The sequence below is a fragment of the Lissotriton helveticus genome, chromosome 2_2 (assembly GCF_964261635.1).
Source record: "Lissotriton helveticus chromosome 2_2, aLisHel1.1, whole genome shotgun sequence".
NCBI lineage: Eukaryota > Metazoa > Chordata > Amphibia > Caudata > Salamandridae > Lissotriton > Lissotriton helveticus.
Genome location: NC_136060.1, coordinates 375,858,704 through 375,876,073, shown reverse-complemented (window position 1 = coordinate 375,876,073; position 17,370 = coordinate 375,858,704). Strand labels below are relative to the sequence as shown.

The following is a 17,370-nucleotide window of genomic DNA, read 5'->3' as shown; positions in this document are numbered from 1 at the left end:
GGATACTCGTGTAAAGGCTGTTTACGTCCAAACTCATTAGTTAACAGCCCGTATGCCATTCAACGTTCTCAATCAGTCATAAAAAGTCTCCTGAGTCTTTCAGATAGGAGGGGAGGGTTTGTACTAGTGGCAGCAGATTAAAATCGACATACATAGAGGTGTTCTCAAGGCAACTCCCCCTTGAAGACACTATGGGTCTCCCCGGTGGATTTGTCTTGTTTTTGTTGAGCTTAGGAAGGAGGTAAAGGGCAGGTAATTTTGGATATTTACATCTTATTGAGTTCTTCTGGTTCCAATAAACCCATTTCTCTCCATTCATCCAATTGATCTTGGTATCTTTTGTTGACTGCATCATAATTACTTATAGTACTTTTTTCATACCTACTGTTGTCGTTCTACATCGGGTGACCAGATTTTCAGAATGTAACACCAGGACACAGCAATAGAAATAGGACGTGTGTGTGTGTGTGTGTGTGTGTATGTATGTATGTATGTGTATATATATATATATATATATATATATATATATATATATATATATATATAATGTGTGTGTGTGTATATATAATGTGTGTGTGTGTATATATATTTTTTAGTCCTTCTCCTGCCATATTCCGGCCTGGCCAAAACATAGTCCTATTTCTATGGTTGTGTCCTGGTTTTTCATTGGCCACCGTATACAACTGGTGTATCCTTCAGGTAAGGGAGGTGTGATTTCACTAGAGTCCAGAAGCAGGAGTGCTGTATCCTTCAACAAGAAGTAAGTGAGAGCTTTAGCCCTCCAGGAGAATGCACAGCATAGCTGTATACCTTCATAAGTAAAGGTGGACCTGCCCCTCACTGACAAGTACTCGAAGGCCTGCTTAGTAGATTCAAACTCAAACAAGTTTTTATTGTTATTGATACTAATGTCCTTAGGGACTGCTCTCCATTGCATCTGAAGGAGCAGTTGGCAGTGGGTTCAGTAGATGGGTGGGCATGGGGTGAGGGGAGTACATGTCAGTGTAACCTCTGTGTTTTACTCAGTCTGACTAATCTTCTAAAAGTAAGCATTGAATTAGCTTGTGCTGATAGTAGTAGATGCTGGCGTGACCCTGTGACAAGTCTCTGTATATAACATGTTGCAGGATTACTTTTTAAGAAGAGATTGAACAAATTCTAATGGTCCATCATTGACTGAAGGATTGTTTCACATCATGTCAGATGATGTCACCCGGAATCATATGCAGCTGCTGTCACCCTCACATCTCAATGAACTGGGTTTAATGAAGCCACAGCTACAGAATACGAACCCTCGGTACACAACCTGATTGGTTGCTGCGGCAGCCAAAATAGGTGCTTCCTAAAAAATGTATTCAACATGATGCTAGCATCTTGATGTGACTAGCCCGGCATTCACACAGCAGCATCCCTTGTGGTGCATGGTAGCCGGTTTATGATGTCCCTCCTGTTTTTAATTAGACATTCACATGTTGTTTAGACATAACCACAGCGCTGTCAATAGCTGCATGTAAAGCATCTACCTACCTCACCTAACTGAAAGGAATGTTATTACTTGACTTTTCCCAGGGTGCCTGCTGGTGCATTGGAATCACAACACCGATTTCTTTTCTTTTTCCAGCTGGTATCCTTTCTGGTGACTGGTTTATCAACTGTGTGGATTCCTGACTTTTGTCATGCTGGGGGTTCGTTGAAAAACTTTCCTGTAAGTGTTCAGTGCAGGGAGCAGAATCCAGGCAACCGTACTAGTGAGTCTTTTTAAATTTTGTATTGCTTTATTTATTCAAGTTGCCATGAGAACAAAACTGATGAAGTCATTTTTGCAGCATCTTATAAAATTCCCTGGAGATATAAAGCATAGGGATAGCGTAGCCATCAATCGGGATCTAGCTTTGACAAGTAGTAGCACAGGGGATCCCAAAAATCATGTGGGCAGTCGGCGGCAGTGTTGTAGCGTACCTTCCAGACCAATCCTCACACAGCGACATAATCTTCAATCAATTGCGAAATGTCGATGCCCGTCTGCCACCCCAATGCATTGCCACCCTGCGTCTACCTAAAAAAACCTGTGGCTGTAAACTTCAGAAATGTTTTGGTACCTCATTTACATAGCCCAGCAGAACCATGTAAGAAACAAGAGGAAAGGTATTTTTAGTCATAGCAGTCAGGTCGTCAGTGACACAAGTCCAAAACAATGCCACCACTGGGCAGGACCATGCCAAGTGAAAGTCAGCCCCCAGAGTGCCATAGCACCTACACCTGGTATCTTCATTGTAATAGTAACACGAAATAAATTTCGGTAGCAGATAGACCCGCAACTGAAATTTGTAATGTATAAGGTGCTACCTACCATTAGGGGACAAGTCCTTGGTCTGTTGACAACAGAACAGCCACCGGTCATCTAATATATCATGGCCGAGATCCCTCCCACACGCCTCCCGTGCGAGTACAGGACAGCAACACCACAGAGTGAGGAGAGTCTATTCCAGGCCTAAATAGTACATCGAACAGTGTGAATTTCCTGGGAACGTCTTGAAAGCGGCTCAAAAGGTGCAGCAGAAAGTGGAGTGGGAGAAATCATGCTATGTTCTATGACAACATGTGAGGCATTACTGCTATTATGAAACCAATGATAAATGAATTGCACCTGCGCCACTAAATAATACACTGTGAAGTTGGGGGTCGCAAAGAATACCTTGTGTTATGGGAGCTGTAGTATGTGCCATCCAATACGTGGCTGTCGGCCTGCCTACGCTAGTTTAATCCCAGTGGAGCGCAGTTGAGCGAAAAAGGCATTGTTCAAGGGAATGAGGATGTTCTGAAATGAATAAAGAAATTTAAGCAAGACACTCGTTTTAGTCAAAGCCACTCTACCTGCCAAAGAGAGAGGCAGAGTAATCTGACAATGTATGTGGGATTTCATAATTTTCCCTAAGGTTAACCGGGATATCCGTATGGTAAAAAATACCCAGATACCGATTTGGGGCCATCTGCAATTGCACCGGGTATGATCTGTCTGGACGAGTAGTAGAGCTAGTAAGAGGGACCATAATAGATTTATTCCAATTGATCTGAAGACCAGACCCATAACTAAAGTCCACTATATCCTCAATAATAGGAACTAGATTGACAGCGGGATTTTTAACCACTAGCATGGTATCATCTGCGTATATGGATAGAAGAGTATATTAAAATCCCATATTCACTCTTCGCCGACAGTGGTAATCACGTAGAGCACACGCCATGGGCTCCACAGTCAAAGCAGAAAGGAGAGGGGACACGGGGTACCCCTGTCATGTACCTCGCCCAATCATGAATAGCTCAGCAAGCTTATCATTGACAGAGGGAGCGGTGTACAGGAGCTGAACCCATTTGACAAAGGTCCCGCCAAGTCCTGACAGCACCACGAGTAAAAAAAGGCAACTCAACAGTGTCGAACACGTTAGCGGCATTCAAAAACACAGCAACAGTGGGCATTCTATCGTCAAGTTGGGATCAGGGCAAAGGGTGAGCGGAGATTGTCTGCATTGGATCGGCCCGTAATAAATCCAGACTGGTCAGGTCTAAACAGTCACGGCATCAGTGGTAACAGTCTATTAGCTAATGTCTTGGCCAGCATTTATATGAGATAGGGGACGATACAAGTCACACTTAGATGGGGGCTTGTCATGCCGAAGAAGCGTAATTATGATAGACTCCCGTCTGAAAAGCCTCCTCATAGATAGCTAATAGAAGAGGTGTCAGTTTTTCCGCAAATACGTTCTAAAACTCAACCGGAAGGCCCTCACTACCCGGAGCCTTCCCATTGTGTAATTGACGTATTACACACTTAATCGCTGTCTCAGTACGAGGTTGACATAGCAGCTCACACTCCACCTGATCCAGCTACGCCAGGGTCACTATGTCTAGGTAAGCTGATATGTCAGTTGGATCCTCCGCAGACTGCAAGGCATACAGGTGTTGATAGAAAGTGACAAACTCACTCATTATATCCTTAACAGCATATTTTGAATGCCCATCGGTTGTATCTAGACCATAGCCATGATTAGCAGTGCACCTAGGCTTAATCAACATGGCTAAAGTGTACCCCGACCTGTTGCCCTCCCTATATCTGTGTGCCAGCGAAAATTTACCTAAGCATTTTACCTCCTAGTCAGCCACGTCTTGGAACTCTGCCAGGAGAGCGCGCATTGGGGCCAAGAGGGTAGGGTCCCTGGTTTCCTCATATTGTCGTTCCAGGACATGAAGGTCCTGCTCTTGCCTAGTCAGCCTACCATGAATGGATTTGAGGATGCTGTGACTCTAAGCAATAAACGCTCCTCTGGTAACAGCCTTCAAAGCTTCCCAAAACGTGGCAAGTGAGGTCACTGAACCCTTATTTAACGCAACGTAGGCCCCAATGGCAGCACAGATTCCTTCCACAAAGGCGGACTCTTAACAAGTTTTTGGGCTGAAGATGCACCAGTGGTGTCTGTGCCCACCCGCATGGCAAGTCTAAATGTAAAATCACCATAGAGTGGTCTTCGGAAAGTGTTCTAGGAAAAAGCTGGATAGTACTCGTCCATCCCAAAATGTCCATTGATCCCACCCAAAAATCAAACCTTGAGCAAGTGTTATGGATGGTAGAGTGAAAAGTATATTATCTGGTTATGCCATATCTCACCCGCCACAAATCTTTTTTTAAATCTTTATTGATCATTTTCCAAATAATTAAACCATGACGTATCTTTGATTACACGGCATAACAAATTACCATTGTCTAGACGGGAAGGTTTGCACACACAATATAAAATAATACTGCATAATAATACTGATCATATTGTTCGGGTGATTGTCTCACAAAGTGACAGAACAATGGAGGGACACAAAAGTTTTAGCGACATGAAGTGGAAACAAAATTAAGAACCAAGAAAAAAACATGTATAAAATACATTGTCAAAATCATACGGTTCCTCAACCCACCCCCGTAGGAACAATTTGACTGTCTAATTGGGACTGATGGCAAGCAGTGATCCTAGCAATGTAGGAACAGTATGGCCCCCAAATAACAATCGGTCTAGACGCACAAGGAACCATAGTTGAGTACTCCATACAGTTAATATTGCAGTAGGCCAAGCTCCTGAGCCACGACCTCAAACTCGGGGGGCCTTCTATCGCACCAAAGTAGTGCAATTTCCCGCTTTGCCAGCAGAAATCCCAGTGCAGCCAGTTTACGGACCGCGCGTGGGAAGTTGTAAACATAGCCCAACAGCGCAATTTCTGGGGTGGGGGGTCAGGTTGATGCCTAGGATGTCACCAAAAGTGCGGTGTACTTGTGCCCAATAATCATGCAAAAGGGGACAGGTCCAGGAAAGGTGGGCAAAGTCCGAAAAGGGGGATCTACACTTGGGGTAGTGATGAGGGCGGCTCGGGTCGATTCTATGTGAACGTGCTGGTGTGTGGTATAGCCTACGGAGAAATTTGAAATGGATACGTTTATGCCTGCTGTTTAAGGAAACTTCTTTTGTGGCTTTGCAACACTGGTCCCACTGATCATCCGATATCGGCCTCCCCAGATCACCCTCCCACGCTGCGCGGACCCTAGCGTCAAGAGTTGGGGATAGAGATGCTGCACAACCAGTACAATTTAGAAACCATGTGCGCACCTGATGAGTGTTGAATGAGAAGCGCAAGTGGGGGAACAGAATCGGGAGCCAGTGGAAATGTGGGAAACGAAGCACGCATCATGGACCGTAATCTGGTCAGGACAAAAGAGTCCATAAATGAGCAGTCCGTGAAACAAGGGTCTTCATATATAGAGAAGGTGTGTCCCTCCGGAAACCGGTCCCCAATGGTGTGGGAATGGAATTTGTCTAGTGTGTTTTTAACTACCAATTCCCCAGTGATCGGAAACCATGCGGCGTTGGGCAAAGGGAGAGCCGGTGAATCTAACTGTTCCAGGCCAAAAAGTCTGCGTAGTCTGTCCCAGGCCCAGCAGGTAGAAGATACAGTCTGTATGTCCCGTGGGTCTCGGGGGAAGCCCTTCGGTAACACGGTAGAAAGAAATCCCAGAAGGACCAGATCTGCCTCAGGTTTTAAATACAAATACAAAATGCGAGCATCGGGATGGAACCATGCGTGTGCATAAGAACACTGTGCAATTAAAAAATAAAGATAAAATCGGGCACACCAAATCCTCCTCTTTCATACGGGAGAGTCAGAACCCTCCATATGACACAAGGAGTTTTGTCACCCCAAACTAAGCACACGTGGAGTGGTGTGGCTCACTGGTTAAAGGCGGCAGACCCGTAAGCAGAGAACGGCCCGGGACCAGGGTTCAATTCCCGACGCGGCAGGGTCGTGGACCAGGGTTAAAATGGACTCGATAATTCTTGCCTCGGTGCCTACTCTAACCAGGGCGGTAACTGCAAACACAACAATGATGGACAGAATGTGGATCAATGTCACACATTCACCCCAGTCCAAAGATCTGGGCCCAAATCCATCGTTTTTCCACTCCACACCACCCTGGGTTAGACAATGGCGATATGCAAATCAGCGCTGACCCTGTGCCCCATGGGAACAGTCCAGTCCGAACTACAAAAGCCATGTCCTTCCCAGAACGGAAACAAGCATCCGAGGACCGGCCCGGTTTCGAGGTAACACCTCTCTTCAGCCCGGCTAGCTTGATTCCAGTGGTGTGGAGTGCCTGGGACTCACCTCTGAGCATCCCCAGTACACTTAGAGCGGTAACTGCAAACACAACAATGATGGACAGAATGTGGATCAATGTCACACATTCACCCCAGTCCAAAGATCTGGGCCCAAATCCATCGTTTTTCCACTCCACACCACCCTGGGTTAGACAATGGCGATATGCAAATCAGCGCTGACCCTGTGCCCCATGGGAACAGTCCAGTCCGAACTACAAAAGCCATGTCCTTCCCAGAACGGAAACAAGCATCCGAGGACCGGCCCGGTTTCGAGGTAACACCTCTCTTCAGCCCGGCTAGCTTGATTCCAGTGGTGTGGAGTGCCTGGGACTCACCTCTGAGCATCCCCAGTACACTTAGAGCGGTAACTGCAAACACAACAATGATGGACAGAATGTGGATCAATGTCACACATTCACCCCAGTCCAAAGATCTGGGCCCAAATCCATCGTTTTTCCACTCCACACCACCCTGGGTTAGACAATGGCGATATGCAAATCAGCGCTGACCCTGTGCCCCATGGGAACAGTCCAGTCCGAACTACAAAAGCCATGTCCTTCCCAGAACGGAAACAAGCATCCGAGGACCGGCCCGGTTTCGAGGTAACACCTCTCTTCAGCCCGGCTAGCTTGATTCCAGTGGTGTGGAGTGCCTACTCTAACCAGGGAACACACTCCGCAACTCTGGGCATTAAGCTTGCCTCATCTCTACAACGGCCCCCCACAGACGCCGGGGATGCCTGGTTTCACCTTGGAGGTACCCAGGAAAGGACCATCTCACAGGGAAAACCAGGACGGGTTCCCCAGCGGTCTTCAGCGCCAGGATACTCCATGGAGTCGCAGTGCGCTTTACAAGTACACCCACATTTACATTTACATTTACAACAACAGGGAGCGAAGTTGGGAAAAGAAAACCTTGGTAAGAGGTATCGGAATGTTGTTGAAAAGATATAAAAAACGAGGGAGGACTACCATTTTTATTATGGTGATACGTGCCGCCATAGAGAGAGGGAGGCGGATCCATTTCTCAATCTGGCTCTCCAATGAACCAACCGCCTTCCCTTAATTCAGCCGAATGATAGCAGCGGTATCCAGGTGTACGTGGACACCCAGGTATTTAACCAAATCTTGACTTCACCCAAGGGGGAATGCGCTGTTCCACGGAACAGTGCTGGGGGTAAGCGGAAAAATCACAGATTTGTGCCAATTAATGTGGAGGCCAGAGAATTTGCCAAATCTAATAATTTCTAAAATAAGTGGGTCCAGATTGATTTGAGGAAGTCTGACATATAAGATAGTGTCATCCGCGTACAGAGGAATGAGAAGATGCCCCGTGCGAAATTGGAGTTCGCGGTGTAAGTGTTTCTCTTGAAAGTGGCGGACTAGAGGGTCCATAGCAAGAATGAAAAGTAGCAGGGATAGGGGACATCCCTGTCTGGTGCCTCGAGTTAAGGAGAACTGCTCAGTAATAGTGCCGTTGAGGCGGATCCTAGCAATAGGAGTCGTATATAATAAGGAAACTGTGGAGACAAAGCACTCTGGCATGCCCATGCGGCGCATGATGGACAGGAAGAAGGGCCACTCCAAGGAGTCAAATGCCTTCTCGGCATCCAGAAGTATCGCAGCAGCAGGTGTGGCGGGATCTATTCTATGTAAAACAGCGAAAAGGGTCCTCAGGTTCAAAGAAGTGGAGCGGTGTTGCACAAAACCCGACTGCGCCAGGGAGATGATATTCTCCATCAGCAGTGAAAGCCGGATGGCGATCACCTTTGCAAAAATCTTATTATCAAGATTTAGTAAGGAAAGAGGTCTGTATGAGCTGCACAATTTGGGTTCTTTACCCGGCTTAGGGAGAAGGATAATTAGCGCCTCTCTGAGTGTTGGAGGCAAGCAACCTGATTCAAGAGCCTCTGCATAGACTTCCACTAGTCGCGGGACTAAGATCTCTCTGTAGGCCTTGTAAAATTCGGCAGAAAAGCTGTCTAGTCCCGGCGCCGAGAAGCATCTTAGCGCATCTATAGCTTCGATGATGCTATCCTGAGTGATGGGCACAGCCAAAAAGTCCTGCATATATTTTTCCAGGTAAACCATGGCGATCTCGTTTAGGTAGTCACCCTGCTCACTCAGATCGCCAGAAAGCGTGGATGTATTGTATTGTATTGGTGGTTTTGTAGCGTGCTCAATTACTCACGAGTATCCTGGCGCGTAGAAATGCAGAGGAGGCAGAGATATCTAGAGAAATTACAATGATAGTTTAAAAAGGTGTGTTTTAAGTGCCTTTTTAAAAAGATAAAAATCCTGGATAGTGCGAAGCGACAGAGGGAGAATGTTCCAGGCAGTGGCTGCCTTAACAGTGATGGACTGGCCACTAAGGCGGGATCGATTAAAACGGGGAACAACCAACAAATGTTGGGAGGTGGACCGTAATGGGCGACTCGGCGAGTACCAAGCAAAACGAGTCCTCAAGTACGCGGGTCATTGTTGATGAATGGCTCTATGCGCCAGGGTGAGAGATTTAAGCACAACCCTTTGTTTGACAGGGAGCCAGTGAGGACTGCGCAGGTGTTGACTGACACTAGGCTGCCTTGAGATATTGAAAAGGAGTCTGGCCGCCGCGCATTGTATAACTTGGAGACGATTGGTGAGATAGGCAGGAATACCAGATAACACGGCATTTGAATAGTCAAGGCGAGAGAGAATAAGAGCCCTTGCCACTGTCTCTTTGGCCGTCCTTGGCAGCAGGGGAAAAAACCTACAGAGGGCTTTCAGAGTGCCAAAGCACCCACAAGTAAGCTTTTTTTTTTTTATTCTTCGTATTAATTCACACAAAAAAGAAACAAAAACACAAACATAAAAATCACTGGGTGGCATCCAATCATACAATAAATGTTGTAACATCCTCCAGGTCACAAATTACAATGCAAATAATACCAAATGGGTTGCGGGATCGTCCACCCCAACGCGCTCATCCGGTGTGACGGGGGGGAACACAAATATCTCCTCTATATGCATTCCAGGCCCCCCAAATTTTCCCCCACTTCCTGGGTCTACCCCATGCCACGTACACAGATCGCTCTCTAAACATGCACCAGTCCAGATCCTCCATCCATTTCCCGATATGCGGGGGCTGATTAGCCCCCCATAGTTGAGCGATATTACGCTTGGCAATCGCACATGCCAGCGTGACCCATACCTCTCCGTGAGACGTAAGATCAGTTGTTTCCCAGACATTCAAGAGACAACGACGTGCCTCCAACTCAAGGCTGACTCCCCATACCTCGCGTATCTTAACATGAACTGTGGTCCAATACCCCCGGATGACAGTACAGTCCCATAACATATGCATAAACGTTCCAGCCTCACCACATCCCCTTCTACACTCACCACTCGCAGCCAAACCCATTCGCACCAAACGTGGGCCGGTAACATAACAACGGTGGAGGACCTTCAATTGCACCAATCGGAGTCTCATTTGGATAGCAATTACCCTTGGGGAAGCCACCGACTCCCTCCAGTCCTCATCGTCTAGGATCAGCCCGTCCACGGTCCATTGTTCCCTAAGAGTCACGAGCGGATCGTCCGTGTGATTAATTAGCTTTTTATAGATCAAGGAGATCGTTTTCGTCGGAAGATGACCATCTAACACCCGATCCTCCAGTGGGGAAGCCTCCAGGGGCGTAACTCTCCGGGGAAGACCCGCCAGCAGCGCATGTCTAATCTGCATGTAACGAAACCTCTCACTCTCCTGCAAATGATGTCGTTCCTGAAGAGCCTCAAACGTAAGGATCCCGTCCTTGCCCCACATATCTCCCACCTGGGAAATCCCGATGAGGTCCCACTTGTCAAAACCTTTAGTCTTCCATAAACTACCCAGACATTCAGCATTCCATAGTGGCGTGGCCAGGGTTATCTTCCCATCCCATTTAAGGGAACGATTAGCCTCATGCCACACCTGAACAGCCACCGCCGCAGGCCCAACCAATGGGAAGCGCCCCCGTCTGGCGTACAGCGCCCTAGAGTACTCCCCACCGGGTATCTGGCCGCGATCCATAGCATATCCGGGGTCAAGCGGCGATCCATAAATAGCATGATTAATTGCCGCCAGCTGAGACGCCCAATAATACTTCTGGATATTTGGTAGGCCAATCCCCCGTCGAACCACGGCAGTGTTAGTTTAGAAAACGCAATTCGCGGTCTACCATCCCAAAGGAGCTGCCTCTGAAGAGAATCAATCTCCTTAAAATAAGACGGGGGAACCGGGTCCATGGAGTTTTGGAGTGCATACAAGAAACGGGGAAGAGCCATCATTTTAAACAGGACGGCGCGTCCCAGCAGGGAGAGCGGCAGCAACTTCCATCGCACCACGTCCCTCCGGAATCTAGTCAACGGTGGCAACAAGTTATTGTTATACCTACACTGGGGGTCTAAAGACACAAAAATGCCTAGGTACCTAAACCCTTCCGACTCCAATCTGACGGGACAGCTCGCGGGGACTTTGGGGGGATCACCACTTAAAACAAAGAGAACAGATTCCGCCCAGTTAATGGCGAAACCGGAATATTGTCCAAACACCGCCAGGACGTCCAGAAACGCTATCAGAGAAGTCCGGGGGCGGTAAAGTATAATAAAATGTCATCCGCATAAAGTACTATCTTATCCTCCCACTCGGGCGTCCACCTAAACCCCTTGATCGATCTGTCCCAGCGAACCCACGCCGCGAGCGGCTCAAGCGCCAAGGCAAATAATAACGGGGAGAGAGGACATCCCTGTCTGGTACCCCTCCCCAAGGCAAAGTCAGCAGATTTATGATTCTCCAGTATTTGGGGTGTCTTTCATAGATTCACATGCCTGAATCATTCCCCGTCGTCGGAGTAGGAGTCCTACGGTATATAAAAAAGCAGTAATAAGCCATTTGTACATAGCAAATAACAGTTACCATAAACCAGGAAGTGAAGTAGCCTCAGCTACCAATGAAAAAACTTCCACATTAGTGACCATCCAAGTCATTATGTTAGACCAAACTGCAGCCAATCAGGCCACAGCTCCCACCTAGGTATTCTCCCCAGAGACCCAGGCTGTCAGATTTTTTACCGCACGTCGTGTGATAGGGAGTCTCTCTGAGCTCTGCTCAGTTTTTTCTTCTACTTTGAAAGTTTGAAAGTTTCTTTCTTTCCAACATGTCCACATCTAAGTCCCTTTTCAGGGCTTGTGACTCTTGTGGCAAGGCAAGGCTCTTCAAGGAAGACCCTCATTCTCTCTGCATATACTGCTTGTATCCAGACCATCAGGCTAAGGAGTGCAAGATTTGTCGCACTTTTCCAACAAAAACCCTCAGGGACAGAGAGGGTCGCCTCCTACTATGGATACAACGGAATAAGGACAAGGACTTGCCACTCTCTGAGGTAGGAAGTTTGGCCTCTATGTCTTCTATGGGATCTAGGAAGAGAATAGCTGAGGGTACAGTAACTACCCCTAAGGCTAAGGTGGCGAAACAGGCCCAGCACACGCTCGCTGCTGAGGAACCTTCGACTTCTAAAGTGAAGAAAGCCTGTCAAAAATCTGTCAAACAGCCTGTCATTAAAAAGACTGTCCCTTTATTGTCACCTCAGAGGCCTACAACCAAGGCAGCAGCTTCTCTGCCGGTTTCCTGTCAGACTGCCACTACAGTGACTTCTACTGTGACCTATTCCTCACCAAAACCCTCTTTGGTGGTGTCCTCAGTGTCCTCACCTACTTATGTGCATGTTCAAATTCGTCCCATCTCGTCGACGAAGAAAGTTTCACCTACCGTCGACGAGCCTCCGTCGACGAAGCCCTCCTCAGCGTCGAAAAATCCCTTCCCGTCGACGACGACACTACCGTCGACGAAGAAAGCCTTGCCGTCGACGGCTTCACCGTCGACGAAGCACCCGTCGACGGACTCATCGTCGACGAGGAAGACTCCGTCGACGATCCTACCGTCGACGATGAAGACACCGTCGACGGCCCCGTCGACGAAGTCGTCGACGACGGCCTCGTCGACGAAGAAGATAACGCCGTCGACGGCCCCGTCGACGGCCCCGTCGACGAAGAAAAATGTTCCATCGACGACGAAAGGTGTTCCGTCGACGACGAAGACGACGACGTCGTCGACATCGAAAAATGGATCGTCGACGAGACCTCTCCAGCCACAGTCGTCGACGGCGAGTTCGTCCCTCACAGCAAAGTCAATGCCACAGGACTTCTCGGTGGCCCAAGGGAATCCTATGACGCCAAAACTGTCAACTTGCACAGATCTTCAAGTATGGTCTGCAAAGAGCAACCCCATATCGTTGCCTTCTCCAGCCACCACTGCGGCGATTCTACAACGCCCATCACAGTCTGCATGTATGTCACCACTCACGATGCCAGACAGGCTCTTGGATTCTGACGAGGACTCTGCTGGAGACTTATTTCCGGCAGCTACGAGTCCATCTGACTTGCTCATACACGTTAAGGAACAGGAGGAAGAGGAGCAGGTGACGCAACACACAGGGTTGGATCCTGCACCCCCATCAGGGACACAAATGCCCATGGAATTATTTAGAAATTTAATGTCCATGTTGGATGATTACTATCAACGTTTTCCGCCCTCGGAATCGGGCGAATCACACATCACTTCCCCCCCGCCTAGAGGAACTCCGCTCCGCATTCAGTCCCTCCTAACATGGAAGAATCGGTACATGCCCCATCCATGCCGGTACCATCTAATCAACCGGTGGATGACAATTCTGAAGAGGAGGCTCAGGAAGAAGGAGAATTGGATGACTCGGATTCGTCGGAGCATGAGGATTATCAAGCTGACTCCCCTGCTCCAGATGAACAGCCAAAGGCTGAATCACCACCGGTGGATATTGCAAATTTCCATAGGATTATGGATAACGCTACCAAACGATTTCTCATTACCATGGAGACAAAACAGGATGATTGTTTCCTGTATGATTTCAAAAATCTGTCCCAAAGACAGAGCTGGTCGATACCGATCATAGAGTTTATTTGGAAAGAAGGTCTAAAGATCATGGCCACTCCAAACTCTTTACCTCCAGTTTTGCCACGAGTGGATAAAAAATACAGAGCGCCTGCTTCTTCTCCGGCTTGCCTGATTGGACAGGCCAAGACAGACTCAGTTATTGCACAAGCAGCTCAAAAAAGGGCGAAAAACCCATCATCTCAAATCTCCACGCCTACAGACAGAGACGGAAGACGACTCGATACCATTGGCAAAAAAGTTTCCACGATTGCAGCAACCACAGTAAGGGTTGCTAATTCTATGGCGATTCTTGGCCGATACGATAGGCAAATGTGGTCTGACATTTCGCCTTATATTAAGAAACTGCCTGAACCGGACCGGTCTGAGGCTATCAAAATTTTACAAGAAGGAGAGTGTGCGTCGTCAGAGATCATTGACGCTGCAGTGGATGTAGCAGCTACAGGCTTCAGACAATTGGCAGGAGCCGCAGTCCTTCGGAGAGAAGGATGGTTGAAATCTACATCCTTTAGACATGAAGTACAGTCCAAGGTCTTAAATATGGCTTATGATGGCGAGTTTCTATTCGGCTCGCACGTGGATGAGGCTTTGCAGGCCATCAAAAAGGATACTGAAACTGCACGATCTTTGGGCACTCTGCAGTTTCGAAAATCTTCCTTTCGTGGCGCAAGAGGAAGGGGAAATTTCTCCAATAGAGGAGGATATTACCAACAGCGCAACTACACCACTTCTCAAAACACACAGAGGTACCAGCCATATAAGCAACAGCCTTATGGCCAAAGACGTAACTCTTACACACAGCCCCGAGGAAAAGCAACATATCGCGGAAGAGATAACACCAACAAGAAGTGAGGTTCACTTCCTGCCGCCAAAGTGTCCCCGCCAAAAACGAATTGGAGGAAGAATATCCCAACATTACTCAAAATGGTCCAAGATTACTACAGACAAATGGGTGCTGGATGTGGTATCCAAGGGACACATTTTAGAATTTGTAAAAACCCCTCCAAATTCTCCTCCAAAAGGGCCGCCCCCAGCACATCTCAAGGAGCTCTTCATCCAAATCAATTCCATGATTCGAAAAGGGGCAATCGAGAGAGTACCTCGACACCAGAGAGGGACAGGTTTTTACTCTCGTTTTTTCTTGATACGCAAAAAATCAGGGGAATGGCGCCCAATCCTCGATTTGCGTGCCCTGAACAAATTCATCAAAAAATTGACGTTCAGAATGTTAACACTCCAGGAGATCCTACAGTTTTTGGCAGAAGGGGACCACTTGGCAACACTCGACCTTCAGGATGCCTACTTCCACGTCCCTATCTTCCCCAGACACAGGAAGTTCCTAAGGTTCAGAGTGGCTGGCAGGGATTTCCAATTCAAGGTGCTTCCCTTTGGACTACGTTCAGCCCCGAGGGTATTCACGAAAATGCTAGCACCCGTAGCGGCGCACCTACGATTGCAGGGAATTCAAATATACCCTTATCTGGACGATTGCCTTATCAAGGCCAATTCCTACGCCACAGCAAACGACCATGTCCAAAAATGCCTTTGCCTGTTTCAAAACCTGGGGTTTTCAGTGAACTTCGAGAAATCAGATCTAATTCCATCTCAAAGAAAGTCCTTCTTAGGAGCAACGCTGGATTCCAAGCTCGCCCAGGTCTTCATTTCAAACGAAAGGCAGAAAAAGATCAGAACGATGGCAACCACACTCCTCAGAAAAGAGTACGTTTCTGTTCGGAGATTCAAATCTTTCCTAGGGATGATCTCTTCGTGCATCCCTCTCACTCCAAACTGTCGTCTGAGGATGAGACCATTACAAGAGGAACTCAGTCACCAATGGATGCAGATATCGGGGTCCTTCGAGGATCTCATTACACTGACGCCTCGAATGAAGGACACAATCCTGTGGTGGAGTCAGGCACGCAACCTACAAATCGGCTGTGCCTTCCTCGCAGAAGTCCCAAGATTCATATTAACCACGGATGCCTCCCTAGAAGGTTGGGGCGCTCACCTTCAAGGGATGACGATCAGCGGCAAATGGGACGTTCAACAGAAGAAATGGCACATCAATCTGCTGGAGTTACGAGCCATTTTCCTCGCCCTAAAATCCTTTCTGGCAATCCTACAGGGCTCCACAGTGTTGATTCGAACAGACAACACAACGAGCATGCATTACCTGAACAAGCAGGGGGGCACAAGATCAGCCCGGTTGTCTCAACAGGCTCAAGAGATCTGGACTTGGGCTCTGGATCACGACATCAACTTGTCAGCGGTGCATGTTCCGGGAGTAGCCAATGTACTGGCAGATTCGCTGAGCAGATCCAAGAACAGCACTCACGAATGGGAACTGCATCAGCCAGAGCTGGATCGGATCTTCCAGAGGTGGGGTCTCCCCGGTCTGGACCTGTTTGCAACTTATCAGAACAAGAAATGTACTCACTTTGCGAGCTGGATTCCCCACAGGGACTCTTGCGGGGACGCTCTATCACTCAATTGGGAACGGATCTTTGCCTACGCCTTCCCGCCAATTCCGCTAATACCCAAAGTCATCAAGAAAATGAGAAAGCAACCGTGTCGAATTATCCTGATTGCTCCACGGTGGCCACGACAATATTGGTTCACGCAGCTTCTCCTTCTATCAGAGTGCGAGCCAATTCAACTGCCCCGAATTCCACACCTTCTAATAATCCAAGAAGGCAAGGTGTTTCATCCAGACCCTCAATCTCTGAAATTATCGGCTTGGCTCCTCAACACCACGAGTTTGCGCACTTGAACATTCCACAAGACTGTCAGGAAGTCCTGGCCAATGCTAGGGCGCCTTCCACAAACAAAACTTACAAACTAAAGTGGAAACGTTTCTGTGTTTGGTGCCAAACTATGAATTTGCATCCAATGACTGCGGAGCCAGAAGCGATATTGCCCTTCTTTTTGCAGCTCGCTAAATCAGGTTTGGCGCACTCAACACTTAAAGTGTTCTTAGCCGCCATATCACGATACCGTCAGGACGGTAAGACTTCTCTATACTCCTCAAGGATAATACAACAATTCTTTAAAGGTTTATTTCGTATGTTTCCACCTGTACGCCGGCCACCTCCATCTTGGCATTTGAATATAGTCCTAGCACAGCTTCTTCGCCATCCCTTTGAACCTATTCATAAGGTCGATCTCAAGTTCATCACTTGGAAGGTTGCATTACTGCTGGCACTAACATCAGCCAGACGAGTGAGTGACATGCAAGCATTCACCATTAAGCCACCATTCTTGCAATTCACACCTGACTCTGTGATACTACGCACCAACCCGAAGTACATGCCCAAAGTACCATCGGATTTTCATCTCAATGAGCCTGTGATACTTAAGACATTTTTTCCCAATCCGCAGTCACCAGCTGAGCGGACTTTACACACATTAGACATTAAGAGATGCCTTAAATTTTATCTTTCAAGAACAGCTGCCATCAGGAAGACGGATCAGCTATTTGTGGCATAAGGCAGACCAAGACAAGGCTCTGCTGTTACTAAACAGACTATCGCCAGGTGGGTCTCATCCACGATAGGGCTCTGCCATCAACAAGCAGATAAACCCTTACAGACCTTACCTAGAGCCCATTCTACAAGAGCAGTCTCCTCTTCAACTGCGTTGTTTGCTGGTGTGCCTCTCCCGCATATTTGCAGAG

At 47.7% G+C, this 17,370-nt stretch overlaps 1 protein-coding gene across 7 annotated transcripts in view; it reads left to right on the top strand.

Moving 5' to 3' along the window:
* The window catches only part of SH3BP2 (SH3 domain binding protein 2), a 420,756-nt gene that overhangs the window by 96,687 nt on the left and 306,699 nt on the right, over positions 1-17,370 (top strand). For 2 of the 7 annotated variants that reach the window (XM_078678566.1, XM_078678568.1), the window contains exon 2: positions 1,622-1,748. The exons of 2 other annotated variants lie outside the window; for them this stretch is intronic. The gene's annotated coding sequence lies outside the window, so the exon portion shown is untranslated. Of the gene's footprint in view, positions 1-1,618; positions 1,749-17,370 lie in introns of those variants that run through there. 3 more of the 7 variants (XM_078678569.1, XM_078678575.1, XM_078678574.1) reach the window with 2 other exon arrangements.